The following is a 17,073-nucleotide window of genomic DNA, read 5'->3' on the forward strand; positions in this document are numbered from 1 at the left end:
TTTAAAAGAAGAAAACCACAATTTTTCTAATTTTTTTTAGCTGTCCTCCCTTTGATGCACTTGTTTACCAGCTTTGTTCGAGTAGACTGATCCTGCAGGGATCTTATATCTTGTTGTAAGCTGCATAACCTGGTAGTCTTCATATATAATCTGTATAAGCCATTGCACTAATTTACCTTGTATTTCTGTCACTGACAGATGATTTACAGCTATTGTGTTTAAAACAGAAAATGAGGCAAATACAATCATAATTTATAACGCAGCAAAACCACGAAGAGGAAAAAATACAGTAATCAATTCAAGTTCGGTAAATAAACACGGCCATGTCTTCAAATGCACATCCAGTGAATCCAATGATAACAGATGATGAAAAGTTTGCTAATAAGAAAGTATGCCAAGTTGATTAGTTAAAGCAAATAAACAATTGAGATTTGTGCATCCAAAGAAAACCTGGGATCTAAACTTGATCAAATCCACAAGCAGCCTGCACATTGACTCCCTAATAATATTCTCTATACATGGTTTCTAAAGCTTCCCACTGAGACAAGTTCACTATTCCAAATGACAAAAGATGCATTCAAAGTATCGTCACACCCATCATAATAACAAAATAAGTTCAAGGTTAAATGTATTCTTTAATACCAAGCAAAGATTGCTTGAAAGCTACAAGATTAAGCACATCAATAAGTCACCTATAAAAAAATTGCTTGCACTCAATTAATGCAATGAGGCAGGTACATGTCAATTGTAGTAAGTGCCACTGTGGTCAACTTTTCTTTGATAGACTCTGTTCAGGGACATCAAAATGACTAGTTCCTTTTAACATTCAGATAGGAGAGAACCCCTATCTTGCAGGAGATACACCTGACTCATGAATCAGTGTTGACCTGCTTACCAGGACAGCTGATGATATATATATATATATATATATATATATATATATATATAGCTTCAGCTTTAGGATTTTCATCAAGTACTTAGTATAAACTCAGTTAATATCAGTTAATATTATTTGACGTACAGAGAAAGATAATGACTGTCTATTTTCCTTCATAGTGTATGCCATTCATCTATCCCATCGATATCAGCTTTATAGGCGCTATTGTGTATATTCACCAATCCAATCTGAAAAGTTCTTATCACTAGCTCCAAATAAGTTGTAAACCCTCACATTAGAGTAAATTCTACTTGCAATTATTGCAACATTCAATCAAAATTCATATACTAACATGGAAATATGCATCCACAAAGCATTAGCCAAACAATTACCAAGCATGCAAATTATTGTGGAAAAATCCAAGAAAATAGGAAATAGTCCAGCAAGAATGAACAAGAGAGCAGCTCCTATCATTTTATTCAGTAAAAATGCATGTAGATGAATGACATCTAATCAACAAGAAGTTTTTTCCCTGAGCAAATGAGCTTCAATGCCCATGGGCCACAACAATGTTTGAACATTGTGAACATTATATTAGGTTATTATAGAGAGCCACTGCTCTTGCACAAAGATGTTTTGGGTAATTTTTAATAGCTCTCTCAGGTCTTCTTATTGCAGCATAGTTTGTTTTAAACACTCGGAAAGTCAAACGAGGCACAGAAAGCCTTTAAGACACCCCTCCTTGTCAAATCACAAAGCAAGAGCCAGAGTCATCAAGATACAGATGCAAAACTGGTGTGATAACTGCCCATTTGGAAGCAAAACTGGCACCTGCTGATGTCTGACTAGTCCACAACCAAAACTGCCTGCTGTTGGAAATATGCAACTTCAATGCCAATCAAATTTTCTTGTTTCTGTCATCTGATTACATCTTCTGAGCTCCCTGTGATGCCTCCCAAATGAGAACAAAATTACTGCCTTCTCTGTCATAACATCTGTCCTTGACAATATGTCAGTCCTGCAACACCTCCTCAGTAACGATGGTGACAAATGACCGAGTCAGCTTCCTTAAGTCCATTTTATGAATCATGAAGGAATTATGCATAGCATTGGTGTTTGGTAAACGATGTTTTAGACAAAAAGAATGCTCTCTTTACATTCATAGCTCTCTCTCTCTCTCTCCACAAAACAAAAAGAATGCTGTCTCTTTACATTCATAGTTCTCCTCTCTCTCCCTTCATAGTTCTCCTCTCTCTCCATTGTCTCTCTCTCTCTCTCTCTCTCTCTGAGAAAGAGAGCTTCCTGAAGATATGAGAGTGGCTATGATGCCACAACTAACCTTCTCCTGCTTCAAATGCATTTTATGGAAAAAGTTTCAGGACTGCAAGGGAAGAGGGTAACATTGATCTGTGCAGTGGCGGTAGAGGTCATTACCCAAAACATCATAATCTCCCACATCTATATCTGCATGATAGCAAAAACATTAGAGCAGCTTGAGAGGAAGTGATAACTGTACAACATTATAAATTTGTCAACATGTAGTGGAAAGGATGGAGAGGAGAGAAGAATATAAATTTGACAACATGCAGTGCAAAGGATGGAGAGGAGAAGAGGGCTCTTCTCAAGGATGCTAATCACAAATGAAATAGTCAAGTAGCCCAGACCCATTGCCAGGAGGCATATCGATCCAGATCATTATATTAGTCTATATGTAGCTGTGATGTCCACTACCTAGAATGAATTTGAGTAATAAATCACAAATGAAGATAATAAAATAACGTAGTCTATAAGGACAAAGATATAAGATATTATTGATATCTTATTAATATAATAATAATATATTATTTACAAAATATAAACATGTTAATGTAGTAATGCAAATATAAATATACTATAAACTAGGTAATTAAAAATAGATACAATTATATAAATCATAATAATGCTATTATATTTACATAATAATAATGATGATAATACAAAAATGGAATTCTAGTTGATAATTATGATAGTAATGAAATGGTGCAAAGTGATAATCATAAGATGCGTCTTCTGATGAAGTGCCTTATTATTCCTATACATGTGAAGATTAAAACCAGGATTGAAGGGGATTATGGAATAACAAAGACAACGAAAGGGATCTGGAGGAAAACAAGCTTCATTGTGGCTACAGGAATGAAGGAAGACAAAGTATGGTACATAACCATTTGCCAAATATATTTCAGTCAATGGAATATAATGATCGACTCAGCAAACAAGACTTACATCGACATCTATTGTTGAGCATCCACACCATTGAAAAGAATCGGGTCTGCTATCATTTGAAGACTTGTTCTATAGACCAGTTTTGATTCTAGTTACCGGTAATCAAATACATAGTACAGGAAATAGAATTGGACGTACCAATTATGAAGTGATTGTAATTATTAAAGCATTCAATATTGTTTGAGGTTAGGCACGGACTCTCAGTCAGTGATAGTACAGAAAAGGCACATGCTAAACATTGAATTTGAACCATATCCAGTCGGCAACAAAGGAGCAAATATAATTACCATATAATTAGCCTTGGTTAGAGTCGGGGTCAAAGACTTATGTCAGCATTTGAAAACAACAAATATATTCAAATTTGTTCAACAATGAATCCCGATAAGAGCACGGCATATAGTAAGCGTTAAGAACATCTAAAATGGCTAATGGAGGACAAAACATGAAGTCAATACCAGTTGACTTCATTAGTAATCTAACAACAATGAAAATCGCTACATCTGAAGTTGAATATATTCATGGACTTGGGGTTGGCGCTAATATTGCTTGCTAGCAACGACTTACATATGTCAGGTTGAGAAGGACACAATACAGACAATCAATATTATTATTATTCATACTGCTAATATAATTGGAAGATATGAATTAAAAACAAAACATATATATTCTTGTAGCACAATATTTGGATAATAATTATTAGACACTAACTATGAAGGAAGCATTTAGTGAAAGGATGGGATCAGTATTAATGGAACTTTGAATTGCTATAATCCTCACAAACAGCAAACAAGCATGCAGAGAAAGACATCTAGTATACCATATTATGTTGAGGATAGAACCAATATTCTTGTTATGAACTTAACGTTGCATAAGCTGAGGTTCTTATAGAAAAGATGAGACCTAATGAGAATGCATCTTAATCATTAGATTGCAAAATGTGAACAAATCATCATTATAGAAAATAAAATTTTGGCATAACAAACTTGTACTTTCAAGGGCTTTTTAACAAGTCTCTTGTAATTGGAGATAGTCCCAAATCTTAAGAGATTAAATATTGGGGACATTACAGTAGCTCTCTTAAAGAAAATGTTATTACTTGTCCTATTTAATTGATGTGTTTTGGTGACCATATAACGTCTAGAAAATGCCTGTCATCATTATGAAGTAACTCCTAGGTGTAGAAATAAAAACCTGTCAATTCAATTCTGGGTATAACTGCTGTTTACAAAGATCAATTAATATGTAACAGGTTGGTATCAAGGTTCTTTCTAGTTGAATGATCTGGAAAGGAAAAAGGCCAGCCATGTTGGAGGTGAACTTCAGGTCTCTCCAGAAAATCATGTCTCAATTTATTACTGTCTATGATGCAGAAAATAAGGAGGAATAACGCACGCGGAATGTCAAAGCTTCAGAGTAAAAGATTTCAGCAGAGAATGGGATTGAAGTCAATAATAAGTATAATCATATGTTTCAAGCAAATTTTGAATACATACTGCTGGATCTATGGATGCTGAGAAGTTGGATGACTGATTAAATAGTCAGGAGCCAGGAGTATGCCTTTCTTGCCAAAACCTTTTTGATGCTTTGTAAACTAGCTTGAATATTAAAATTTGAGTGGATAACTTAGAATGGTGGAGATGCTTTCTGATTGTTAGAAAACCCCAGGTCTGTCACAGGATTCATGTATTACATTTATTATATACTGTCAGGTTATCTAATATTCTTAGTATGTTGATTAAGGACTTCTAGAAAAGGAGCACACAAAACAATAATCAGTGATTCCCTTTAATAACAAAATAAATAGTAATAATCAACTCAAAGGTCAAGGAGAGCTTGATATTTTATACCACTGAAGAGACAGGGTGTATAGGAGAATAAATAAGGGGAAGGGAGCGAAATTCAGCAGAGAATTATTTATTTCACTTTTGTGGAGTCTGAATCAATCATTCACCAAACATTGATGAATCAAGTAATCCAGCAATCAAACAACCAATGTGGAAAATAGAAAGTGACTTGCAAATAAAAAATTGCAACCACTGAGGACAAAACTCATCCAAAGTTCATAAACAATGTTCTGTTAGTTCAGTAAGATAGTTGAATGGAAATAATGTAGTTTGGGGGGCTCATAAAAAAAGACTTCCCTAGAGCTAAAGAAAAATGTTGTAATACTATCCCAAACAAGTCTGATGTTTAGTGTCATTTGTTTGATTCATACATTTAATTTGATCGCTTCTACAAAAAGGACATTGGCTAGTGGCAAATTGGGAAGAACTTGAAACATCTCACATTAAATATTTTATATGCCATGATATGAACATGAACTCCAACTCAAGTGGCAACAGAATGTGAACATATATATGGCTGAGTTTTGAAGATATGCAACTTAATTAGAGACTTTTGAAGATGAAATGGACATTGTTAGAAAGATTTCAGAGTTGCAACCCCACATACAAGAGGAACTAGATTGTAAGTTTTGTAAATGAAACTTCCACCAAATCCAAACTATATAGATGAAAGAGACTTCAACCACAACGCAAAAAGACGAAAAGGAATCTAATTAAGAAACGCAACAGGAAAACTATTAAAATTTTCAAAGAAAACCTGGATTATTGGGGAAAAAGGAAAAGAGAAAGAGATTATGCTTTTTCACCTATGGTAAGTGATCCCGACAACCACCAGCATGGGCTGTCATATTTTTCACAGGAAGTTGAACATATCTTGGGTTCTCCAGCTATTTTTGCCATGTCTAAATATAACCACCCTTGAAACCAATTTATGAATCTATAGTTATACAGATGTAGTTCTGCTCCTCATAATTTACCAAATCAAAATCACATAAAGCAATAGGTACAAGGGTACATCCAATTCCATATTAATATATACAATAATTTTCAAATAAAGTAATAGAAAAATATATTGATATTGATATGTTAATTGTCTTTAGAATCACTATAAAAGTTTAAAACAGAATTTTGGAAAATATCAAACCTGGAAATATCAAACTCTTTTTTAATCAATTAATAGCAGCCAAGGGTACTGCACCCTCTAGATCAAAATATCAAAGAAGAATATGTTTCTTCTTGCTTATCTTATTTCGGAAACATATGTCATATGCTGACTGACTACGAAAATTTAACAGTAAACCATACAACCTATTAATAAGCACCCATTACAACAAAATGGCGATCTGTATATTGTTCCATATTTTCCAACTCAATCAAGGTTACAACAAAGGTACATTACCACATTCTTCTAGGAACCCTCGGGGTCCTGGAGCGGTCTGGCCCAAATATGGGTCTGGATGTGGTCTGTTCTGAGTCTGGACTCGGTCCTGCAAAAACCTTGTGGGTTTGCTCTAGTGAGCATGGAGCAAATTTGATGCTAGATGGTTGGACCCGGAACAAACTTGACAGATATTAGGCACTTTTTTTATTTTTTTTAAGTTAATTTTGGCCTATTTTGGTCAACTCGGCCCTCTGACACTAAAATAGACCACTAAAAAGACTAAAGGTTAAACATATGTCATTTGTGTGTTTGTGAATGAAAAACAAAACTTCTTGCCTCCATTCTTAGACTTTCTTGTTTGCTTGCCATTGCTTAAGGAGTGTTGAAGGGTGATTGTTGCATGCTCTAATTTGGTTTGTGAGCTATTCATACATGGTTGCAAAGGTTGAGAAATCCTCAAAGACATTGAAGAGGAAGATTTCAACAAAAGAGGTAGGTTTTAGTTGATTTTGTTTGTTTTTAAAAAAAATTCCTTGCATTTTTTTTCACATAATTAGATGAAGCCTCTCATTTAATTTTTATTTTTTTCAGTTTGATTTGTAGCTTTATCTGTTGTTTGTAGATTCATTATTCATAGAATGGGAAGTGCTTCTAGAACTAGGAACTCTCGATTCAAAACAGACATTAGCTCTCCACTATGGAATTATGTGAAAATGGTTCAGTAAATACCATGTGGAGGAGGTTACCTATGTAGTCATTGCAAAGACAAATATAAAAGCCTTTATAGTTGAGTGAAAGCACATTTGTGCTTTATCCCTCGAATAGGCATCAAGTATTGTACAGGTAAGCCAAGAGTTCAAGGGGAGCCTCCTTCTAAAACCCTTCTTGCAAATTCTATTCTGCTGAAATATATTGAAGACCAAAGACAAGCAGCTGGAAATGCAATTGTTCACCCTTTGGAAAGTCCTAGAAGTAAAAAAGAGTCGAAGGGCTCTATGAGCTTTGTTTCCAACCAATAACTCATAGAGGGCCATCCATTCTTACGTGTTCCTCAAGTACCAATGTCGAATAAGAGAGCAACAAGGACACCTGGTAATGGCATTTCACAATGAGGGTGTAAAGACATTATCGGATAAGACATAGCTAGCTACATTTATGCAAATGGATTGGCATTTAATGTTATCAATTCACCATATTGGCAAAAAATGGTGACATCGGGGTTCAATGGGCCATGTTATGAGGAGGTGTGCAACACTTTAATTGACAAAGAGGTGAACATGTAGATGATATAATGAAGCCCATCAGGGATTCATCAATATAACAGGTGTGTCCATTGTATTTGACGGATGGAAAGAAGCAAGAAATCCCCCTTTGGTGAATGTTATTGCAATGTCCATGAGAGGCGCACTGAAGGATGATCCATTTATTTATTAATTTTGGTCAATAAGTACGATCCATTTATGGAAAGCATTCTTATCCAAGCTATTGAGCAAGTTGGCCCTCAAAATGTTGTTCAAGTGAACATAGAGAACACTAAAAATTGTAGGGCTGCCAAGTTATTGGTATGATCTTCTTGTTTTTAGAAGCCTTGTGAAGACCAATGAGGCACTGTCTAGAATGTTAATGAATGCTAAGGAGCATATGGGAGGCAATCTAGTATTACAAGGGCAGGGGTGTTACATCCCAATTTTAAATGCTCCTTTATAATGTTCGTTACAATTTCAATTTCATCGAGGAAGATGAAACACAAGGGGAATGGTATGTCACATCCCAATTTTTGACCTAATTTAAAATATAGCCTTTGAGGTTCACATGAAGTCAGTTGACGGTTAAATTTGTTATAATCCTGTGAAATGGTAAGATGGTTAATCGTTATATTTATTTATCAAGTTAGCCGTTATGTTTATTTATAACTTGTTATGATAATATGATTTAACTACGGAGAATTTTCTTGTAAGAAGCACGTCGAAGGGGTGGAAGCATTGTTAGAAAAGAATTAGGCATAGGAGCATCACCATCACTGGGCAAATGGGTTGAGGCCCTAGCGACTTGAACACAGGCTATATTTGTGGGACCCGCTTGAGCTATTAAGAAAATAAGCTAGGAAAACACAAATAATTGAGTTAAAATATAAAATGTATCTCAAAGGATTTTAAATGATCTTTCGCCATATTATTATAATATATATGTATATATGTACATATAGATATAAAAATGAAATGGCATTATATATTATAATAATTTAATAAAGTGGTATCACCTCATTAAAATATTTACTTGTGCATATATAATATAAAATAAATAATAATATTCAAACTATAATCTTCCAACTTTATTTTTCCATTTTAATATTCTTTGCTTTTAACCGATTAACACTTGGCATGATAAATTGACAATAATCAAATTATAATCTTTCCAACTCTTTCTTCCAACCTTTTATTTTCCCTCTCTTTTACAATCGATTTAAACACTTGGCTATATGAATTTGCATATAATCTTTTAACCTGCGGAAAGCAATAAGTCACAATTTATTATTTAAATATGGAAACCGTGAGAAGAGACGGACATATAGTTCATACACCCGACTTCCACATATCTCGTGTGCCAAAGTCTCTCTTCTTTCAATCAAAAATGTCCATTATAAGCAGCAGCTCTGCTATATGTACTCGGCCATTGAAGAATAAGTATTTTTGCATTGATACATCTGCAGCGTCTAAATGAGAGCAGATTTGCAATTCAGATTTCAAGGATCAAACATACTCAGAATATACCTCAGGTCATGCAATGACATTTCAGTATTATTTTACTGCTTTCCATAACAGCTAGTTAGGCTCCTAAGACTTTCTCGTTCCCAGATTTATTTCAAGATACAAATATGAGTTTTGCTGCATACTTCATGCCCTTTTGTTATCAATCCTCTTCTTTAGGTTTTCATAATAAATTAGATACAACCCTTATGGAAGCGTTTTTCCAAATGCAATAAAATCTGGAATGAAATATACTATCCAATGATATTTTCCAAATAGTCTCAAGAACATAATCTTTCTGGTCACAGTTGTGATAAGCATACTAAGTAGCAAATTTATGCATAGAGCAGATTGCAGCAAGTTTCAGTATTTATCATGATGATATCTTGTTTGAATTTACAGATTGAACTTCTTTAATTTAGCCTTGTTCATGGCAGGTGATAACCAAGTAACCAAAGTATAGATCCATAAATCATTATGCCACTGGATATTAGAATTAAACAATCAATTCTGAAATCTTTAAAGAATATAATCTCTCAAATCACAGATTGTGATAAAGTGGAATGAATATTAATTATGAAACAATTGAGAATCAACAGAAAGAACCGGTTGTTCTGAGAATTCAAACACTTGGAACTCACCCGGCTGTATAGCCAAGGAAAAGGGTGAAGAGGTAAGAGAAAGAGATCTGCAATAAGAAGAAAAGAGAATCAGATGTGATATAACAATGTTTATTATTTTGAAGGAAACATTTAATAGCTCATGCGTGGTCATGTTTATTGTATTCCCCTGCTGTCAAGTTGAGTGGTATGATTAGATACCAGGATGCTCAGTGGATGACAAGATGTTCCCTATCTATTCCGAGTAGGAAGTCCCTTTCTCGTTAGAGATTGTGGGGATAAGTTTTGGTCCGAGGTTGGGTGGTTAAGCCCCTGACAATGTTTCACCTCTCCCCAAGTTGTCGGGTGTACAACAGACAAAGATAAGCTATGCAATCAATTGTTTGTCGGAAACAGGTATTTTTACTTTTATGGAGTATATGCAAGAAGGTAAGATTAATTGAGTTACATCATCATTGCAGTTATTTTACACTTAGTTTGCGAGAGATAGATTATCTGATGGATTGTTATTTCAGTCTTTCATTTATATGAATATTGACTATGAGCATATCTTCTAAACTTATGTTATTGCCACAGTTAAGCAATCGGAAGGATAGGAATGATACAGTGGTATCTGGAGCCCTAATTGATACAGTGGTATCTGAAGCCCTAATTGATACAGTGGTGTCTGATGCCCTAACTGACATAGTGGTGTTTAATGGTAATCGTCAATTGATTCTGATATAGCGGTATTGGATGGTAGTTGTTATTTGATATTGTTATGGTGGTATTTGTGGACTAACCTGGGTAGTTGCAGAAGCATCCCTACAATGATTTCTTGGTTCAAATTCCATGGTATCTAGTTTCTAATTTCTATAGTAAATTCATTGATGGCATTTTAAGTTCTAAGTTAAGAAATTTTGTTTAACTAATTTTAACCGTCAATCTCTTTCATATGAACGAAACTGATTTAATTGTCTTCCTATGAAAATAAAGATATAATTGTATTTCTTTGAGTCTGTTAGTTGTTAATTAAGACCTAAGAAAACTAGTTGTTACAAGGGGAGCCATATTTAGAGAATTCTCAAGATTATAGCTCTTAAAGGTAAATTTTAAATTTTGATTTTGATTTTAATTTATTATTGTTTTGATCTTGTTGTTTTTAGACACCTTGTGAAGATCAAAGAGGCATTGTCTAGAACATTAATCACTGTTAATTGAGCATATGGGAGGCAATCTACTAGTACATGGGTAGTTGTCATTAAGGCAATTATAATAGATGACTCATATTTGGATCGTGATTAGTACCTCCGAAGATTTACTGAAGCCTATTTTGAGCACAATTTGATATGCTGACATTGATAGGCTTTGCTTGAGTAAGGTATACGATGGTGTTGACTTCATGATTGTGGATATGAAAAAAAGCGTAAATGAGAAAGAGCAAGATCTGAAGAAACATTCTTCAAGGAACAACAAAAAATCACGGTGTAAAGATGAAACAAAATAACTACTCTATTGCATTTGCTTGCCTTTGCATTGAACCCCTGGTATTGTAGTTAGGCAATCCTTAATAAGAGTAGCACTAGAATCGCCCCATATAGATATCCTATAATTACCCACTGGTTCAAGGCAGCCCTTTGTAGACTCTATCCCGATTACATATAGCCTATGGTGAGGTTTGAGTTCATGAACTTCACAAGTGTTAGTGAATATGGTCTTGACATTCTTGAAGACAACATGTTGATGCTCATAAATGGTGGTTACTTCCATGGAGAAATATTTGAGCACCTACAACTTATCGCCATCAAAGTCAAAGTCTTATCATAAGTGAGTTCTTAGCTCTTCAGATTGTTATTTCTAAATTATTGTTGATGAATATTGAATTTATATTTATAAATTTTACTCGTAACTCTTTATTCTCTAATTTCAAAATTGAAAATCTAGATAGGTTGCTAATTCAACATCATCTAAGAGGAATTAAACCACATACTCCTTCATCCAATTAATAAAACACAATAGACAATAGTCCAAGAAGGCAGAAGACTTGGTTTATGTGCATTCAATCTGGAGGCTCCTAACACACAAAGAAAATACCTACAAAAAGGGGAGGCAAAGCATAGGGATGTTGTGTTGATTACTAGGATCGCTGCAAATGTACTAACAATTGTCATTGTATTGATTGTGTTCCAAATGAAAATGAAGGCTTATAAAAAGGAGAGGAGGAGACATGTCTTTCTGGTTAATCATCACTAGATAACATATTAATATATTAGTAATATAAATAACCATATATATAATATATTATTATATAATATAACAATAATATATATATTATATAGAATAATATATATATGTATTATATACAATAATATATATTATTATTAACATGGATAAGTACATATAGGAAATGATGATTACCAATAACAATAATGTATATCAAATCAATCCAACTACAGCTAGAACTTTAACACTCCCCCTTCGCTAGGGAGGATTTGTAGAACACATTATGCTCTCAAGTATATGAAGAGATATCATCTCAATATGATATTCAATTTACTATGAGGCTAAATTTCACACCTTTCATAACACACAATTAAATCAATTTCCATAACTTTAATTTAGCTTAAACACCACCTTAAGTGTGGTCTATAATAGTAACTATGTCATGGTGTCCAGCAAGATCCGGCCAAAAGAACCATAACAAGTTGGTTATCATGGTGTCTGGCAAAATCCGACCCAAAGAACCATGATAACACTTGCTCCTAGACATCCAACACATTTAGGTGCTACAAGTTAATGTAGTGTATCTAGGAGATAGGTCAAACTATTGATAAGGTCATCACCTTACAATGGTTACCTTCTAGTTGATACATTCGTTATCATGACTTCCAACACTTTGGGACAACAACTTAATGAAGTTTGTCATGATAACAGGTCTACCATTTATAAGATCGTCGCCTTAAAATGGTTACCTTCTATTTATATATGTCAATGAAAGATTGTCACCTTTCATTACATATCATATGTGAAATAGTAACCACCATGAACCCAATCAGGGGGTGGTACAGAGGCTTTCACCTTAATTTTCTCTTACAAAGAATAATGCATTACAAGGAGTTTCACTTAGAACTTCTCCTCGTAGAGAAGATATCATTCACAAAGGATTGCACCTCTAAATCTCTCTCTGAACAATGATCCTAAGAAGTCAAGTTCAGTAGTTACTCCCTTAGAGGCTCTCTTCCCCAAGGATTCTTGTCAAACTCACTCTGAATCTGATATCTAATTTTTTGGTGATAAGTCATCACTTCCTCGTAATACACATAGGAGTAGGCCCATCAAAATCATGCAGTCACACGCATGTATTTCTAGACTCCGTCTCAGTATCAATCTTCTAAGCTCTTGCGTTGCTTTAGAAGAAGTGTCATACTCCCTCTTAATGTAAAAGAATCTCATAATCTCAATCATCAAAAATGTTTGCTTCAAGAGCATCATTTTATCCATCTTGATCATATCCTCAAACGTAAAGGAAAAGATCAAGGCAAATAACACTTATAGTATGTATAGAGTTACAAATAAGAGAGACTACAAAGAGTATATAAATGTAAATGATAAGAATACTTATCTACACATGAAGATTCAAAAATTGTCTTTTAAGATTATTTGAGAATGGAACATCTCCCCTCTAAATAAGGTTCAAGTTGGAATGAACATTGACTATTAGTCCCCCCACAATGTAAAATTTCCACTCATTGTTATATTGTCGAACAATTTTGTATCAAATAGAACAACTCCTTTCTAAGTTCCAACTTGCTCTTTTCGTCCATTTAAGGTCCAAACATTCATTAAGCTTAACAATAGAAGCGAACATGTCCTTCCATTCTCTCAAACTTGTTCATGATATGCCAATATCTTGATTGAGTATGATTGTGCCAATTGTATGAATCTATAACTCATATGTCGAGTTTTCATTAATCAAAGAAAGACTCGTATATGGTTCAAATGAATTCTTAAAAGGTTCATTAACGTCTCACAACAACACAAATTTCCTTTGTTCGTGCATAGGTATTTGTTTGATCTTTTGACTAAACCTATATTACGCACATCTTGCAATCTGTGTATTCCAAATTTATAGTTGTGGTGTTCCCTTTGTGGTACAATCTCTGGAAAAGTGGCCCCATAGGTTGCACGTGCGGCATTGTTTCATCGGCCGCCCAATTGGATCGTATTGTATTAGACTAGGACCCCCGTTATTGTTATTGTTGCATCCTCTTCCACATTCGTTGTTGTGTCAATACCTCCTGGAGTTGTCACATCATTATTTGTATTTGTTCCCATAGCTCCTGAGGTGAGTACTTCTTGTGTCGATAACACTTGTCGGTGACCCTTTCTTTTCATATTGAATGGGCATTCCTTGGTAGAATGTCCGGCGAACTGGCAGATATCACAAAATTGGTTCTTGGGGCAAGAGCCTTTTGTGTGGCCCTCCTTTCAACCCGCACACCAAAGTTTCCCTTCTCTATTTTGGCCAGGGTTCTTTTTCATGTTTTTAAATTATTTCATCATATGCAGCATATCTTTCTATAATGCTCGGAACTTTTTATTCAATTCCTCATCACTGCTTTTGGAGGATGAGTCTTCCGAATCCGAAGATCTGTCTTTCATCTTTTTCCTGATTTTGTGTTCATTCTCTAAGTCCATTGTGTGGTTATACGCATCAATGTACGATGTCGGAGGTGCTATTTTCATCTTTTTCCACAATGTTGGACGTAGCCCTTCAACAAACCATCGTTTCTTCAACCCATCGGCGGGTGGGCTTTCCATCTTCCCCACTAGCTCCTTCAGTCTCCTCGCATACTCGTGGACTGTCTCATTCTTCCCTTGCTTTGTACTGTAGATTTCCACCACAATCTCATTGTCATCCCTGGGTAGTCGGAATTGTGCTATAAATTCTTTCCTAAGTTCTGCCCATGTGGCTAGTTTCTTCTGGTCAATGTCTGAAAACCAATCAATTGCTACACCTCTTAAGGTGGCTGGACACTGTTGGATTCAATCATCTTCATCCGCTACTTCATTTGTAGTCCATATTGTTTCACGCGTTTTACAGTGTCGAACTGGGTCGATTGTCCTGTCGCCAGTAAATCTAGGCAGTTTCTCCTTCGGTCCGGCCATTGTTATCTTTTGCTTGGTTCCACTTGACTTTTGTGCTTGTTGCGCACCTGCATTGTTCTACGCACCCACATTGTTCTGCACAACCGTGTTAGTTTGTACAACCGCGTTACTCTGCTAGTGTGATGAGTTCTTCTAACAAACAAGTTGTTCGATTATCAAATTGTATCCGTTCATCTAGAGTGTTTGTATTACGATAATAGATAATCATCTATTATTGTAAATATCTAATCAGCATTAGTTAGCTTTAGCTTTTTTAGCTTTCTCTATTAGAATAGATTGTTTCTATTCTTTACGATCGTTTCCTAAGGAAACATCGTTTTCTCCTTTTGTATAGATTGACCTTTAGATCTCTGTTAATAACAAGCAAGTATTTACCAATTACTTCATAATATGGTATCAGGGCCAATACTTCAAAAAAATATTGAAAAATCTATAATTTCTATCAAAATTATTTGCTAATTTTTTTTGAAATCGTAAATCATTTTATTCTTTTGTATATATTGACCTTTAGGTCTCTGTTAATGACAAGCAAGTATTTACCAATTACTTCGTAATATGGTATCAAAGCCAATACTTCAAAAAAAAATTTTAAAAATCTATAATTTCTTTCAAAATTATTTGCTCAAATTTTTCGAAATCGTTTCTCTATTTTTTGCTCAAAAAAGTTGTATAGGGTTTCTGTAGTTGAGAAAAATTCTTCGGTTAAAATGTTGGTTGCAGCTAGGTTTTTTGGCTCAATGAACGCAAATTCGCAGCATCAAAGGCATAAAATTGCGGCAACAAATCAAGCCCAGTCTACACGCGATCTTGGTTTGCACGTAATCTAATCTCAATCTCCATGAACACGTTGAGTCTACCCACACTCAATCCCAAAAATCACGATTTTTTGTGATGTTTTTAAAAAAAAAAAAATGGGTTTGTCATTTTGCTTGCGTCTGAGTCTACATTTTCATAAGTTCTTCACAACTCAACACCCATCTATGTTCACAAGAAGTTCTCTAACAAACAAACCCAAACCAATCATTTTCTGCCTGCAAACTCCATTTTTCTGCATATTCGAGCTTTCATGGCTGTCGATTGTGTTTTTTTTCAAAACCCTAATTTTTGACCTTGAAAAAAAAATTATCACAGATTCTTGATGGGTTTTTTTCAAGAGCTCAATTGGGTTTTCGTTAGATTTTTTAGGGTGCCTCGATTTTTGAGCCAATGGATCCAGAAAACGACAACATATTCCTTTGTTTTTTGAGCTCTCTTCTAGGTCACTCTCCAAATTTTCTAGTCTCCCATTTTTTTGCCTCAAAGAACGTGCCTTCATAGATTTTCACATTTTTTCATTGAAAAATGTGCCATGGCATCTTTGACAAACATTCTGCTCGAGCACAACTCCAAATTCAATGGTTGAAATTATGGCACTTGGAAGCAGCGAATCATCGCAATTTTTCAATATCGAACACCGATCAACTTGTACTGGGTGTTACGAAGCGTCTAATTGCTTTAGGTCCTGATCAGGATACATGGGATCTAAATAATCGAGAGGCAGTGATGCTTCTCAAATTATTCATGGCTGATGATCAATGTTCTCAGATTCCATCTGGCAAGACAGCTACCGAGATCTGGACACATCTCAAAGGTCTTCATGAGACTTCTAACAAAAGAAGAGCTTTCTTTCTGATGAACACTTTGTTTTCTATTGTCATGGATGAGCGCACCTCACTCCACACACCTGAAATAGATTCAGGAAATCCGTGATCAATTACTTGCCCTCGGTAGCAAGATGGAGGCAGAGGATATTGTGGTTATCACTCTTTGAAGTTTACCAAAGTCCTATGAGCATTTTATCGAGACTCTCAACATCACGTCTTCTGGTGTTGATTTGAAGTCCATTGATCTCTGCACACTTCTACTTCAGCAAGATCGGTGGAAACAACAATTCGGTAGTAGCTCCACCTCCACCTCCACAGAGCAAGCCTTTGCTGCAAAATCCTTTCAAAAGGATAAAGGCAAGTTTCAGCAACCATCTCAGCAGAAGTCTTCTGCTCCACCATCAGATGGTTCCCGAAAGAACATTCAATGCAACTACTGCCACAAGTTTGGACACATGAAGGTTGAATGTCGAAAACGCTTAGCTGCACAATCTAAACAATCAAGTTTGCAGCCCAAAGCAAATAGTGCAGAGCACACTGAGCAGACAGAG

General features: G+C 35.0%; 1 protein-coding gene across 1 annotated transcript in view; it reads right to left on the reverse strand.

The window, feature by feature from the left end:
• Positions 1-1,326: 1,326 nt before the first annotated feature.
• Positions 1,327-17,073, reverse strand: part of LOC149536280 (uncharacterized) — a 74,456-nt gene continuing 58,709 nt past the window's right edge. The window contains exon 2 of the mRNA XM_089803182.1: positions 1,327-2,341. The gene's annotated coding sequence lies outside the window, so the exon portion shown is untranslated. The remainder of the gene's footprint in view (positions 2,342-17,073) is intronic.

Source organism: Cupressus sempervirens, chromosome 10 (assembly GCF_028749045.1).
Source record: "Cupressus sempervirens isolate cs-2001-9-10 chromosome 10, ASM2874904v1, whole genome shotgun sequence".
Taxonomy (NCBI): Eukaryota; Viridiplantae; Streptophyta; class Pinopsida; order Cupressales; family Cupressaceae; genus Cupressus; species Cupressus sempervirens.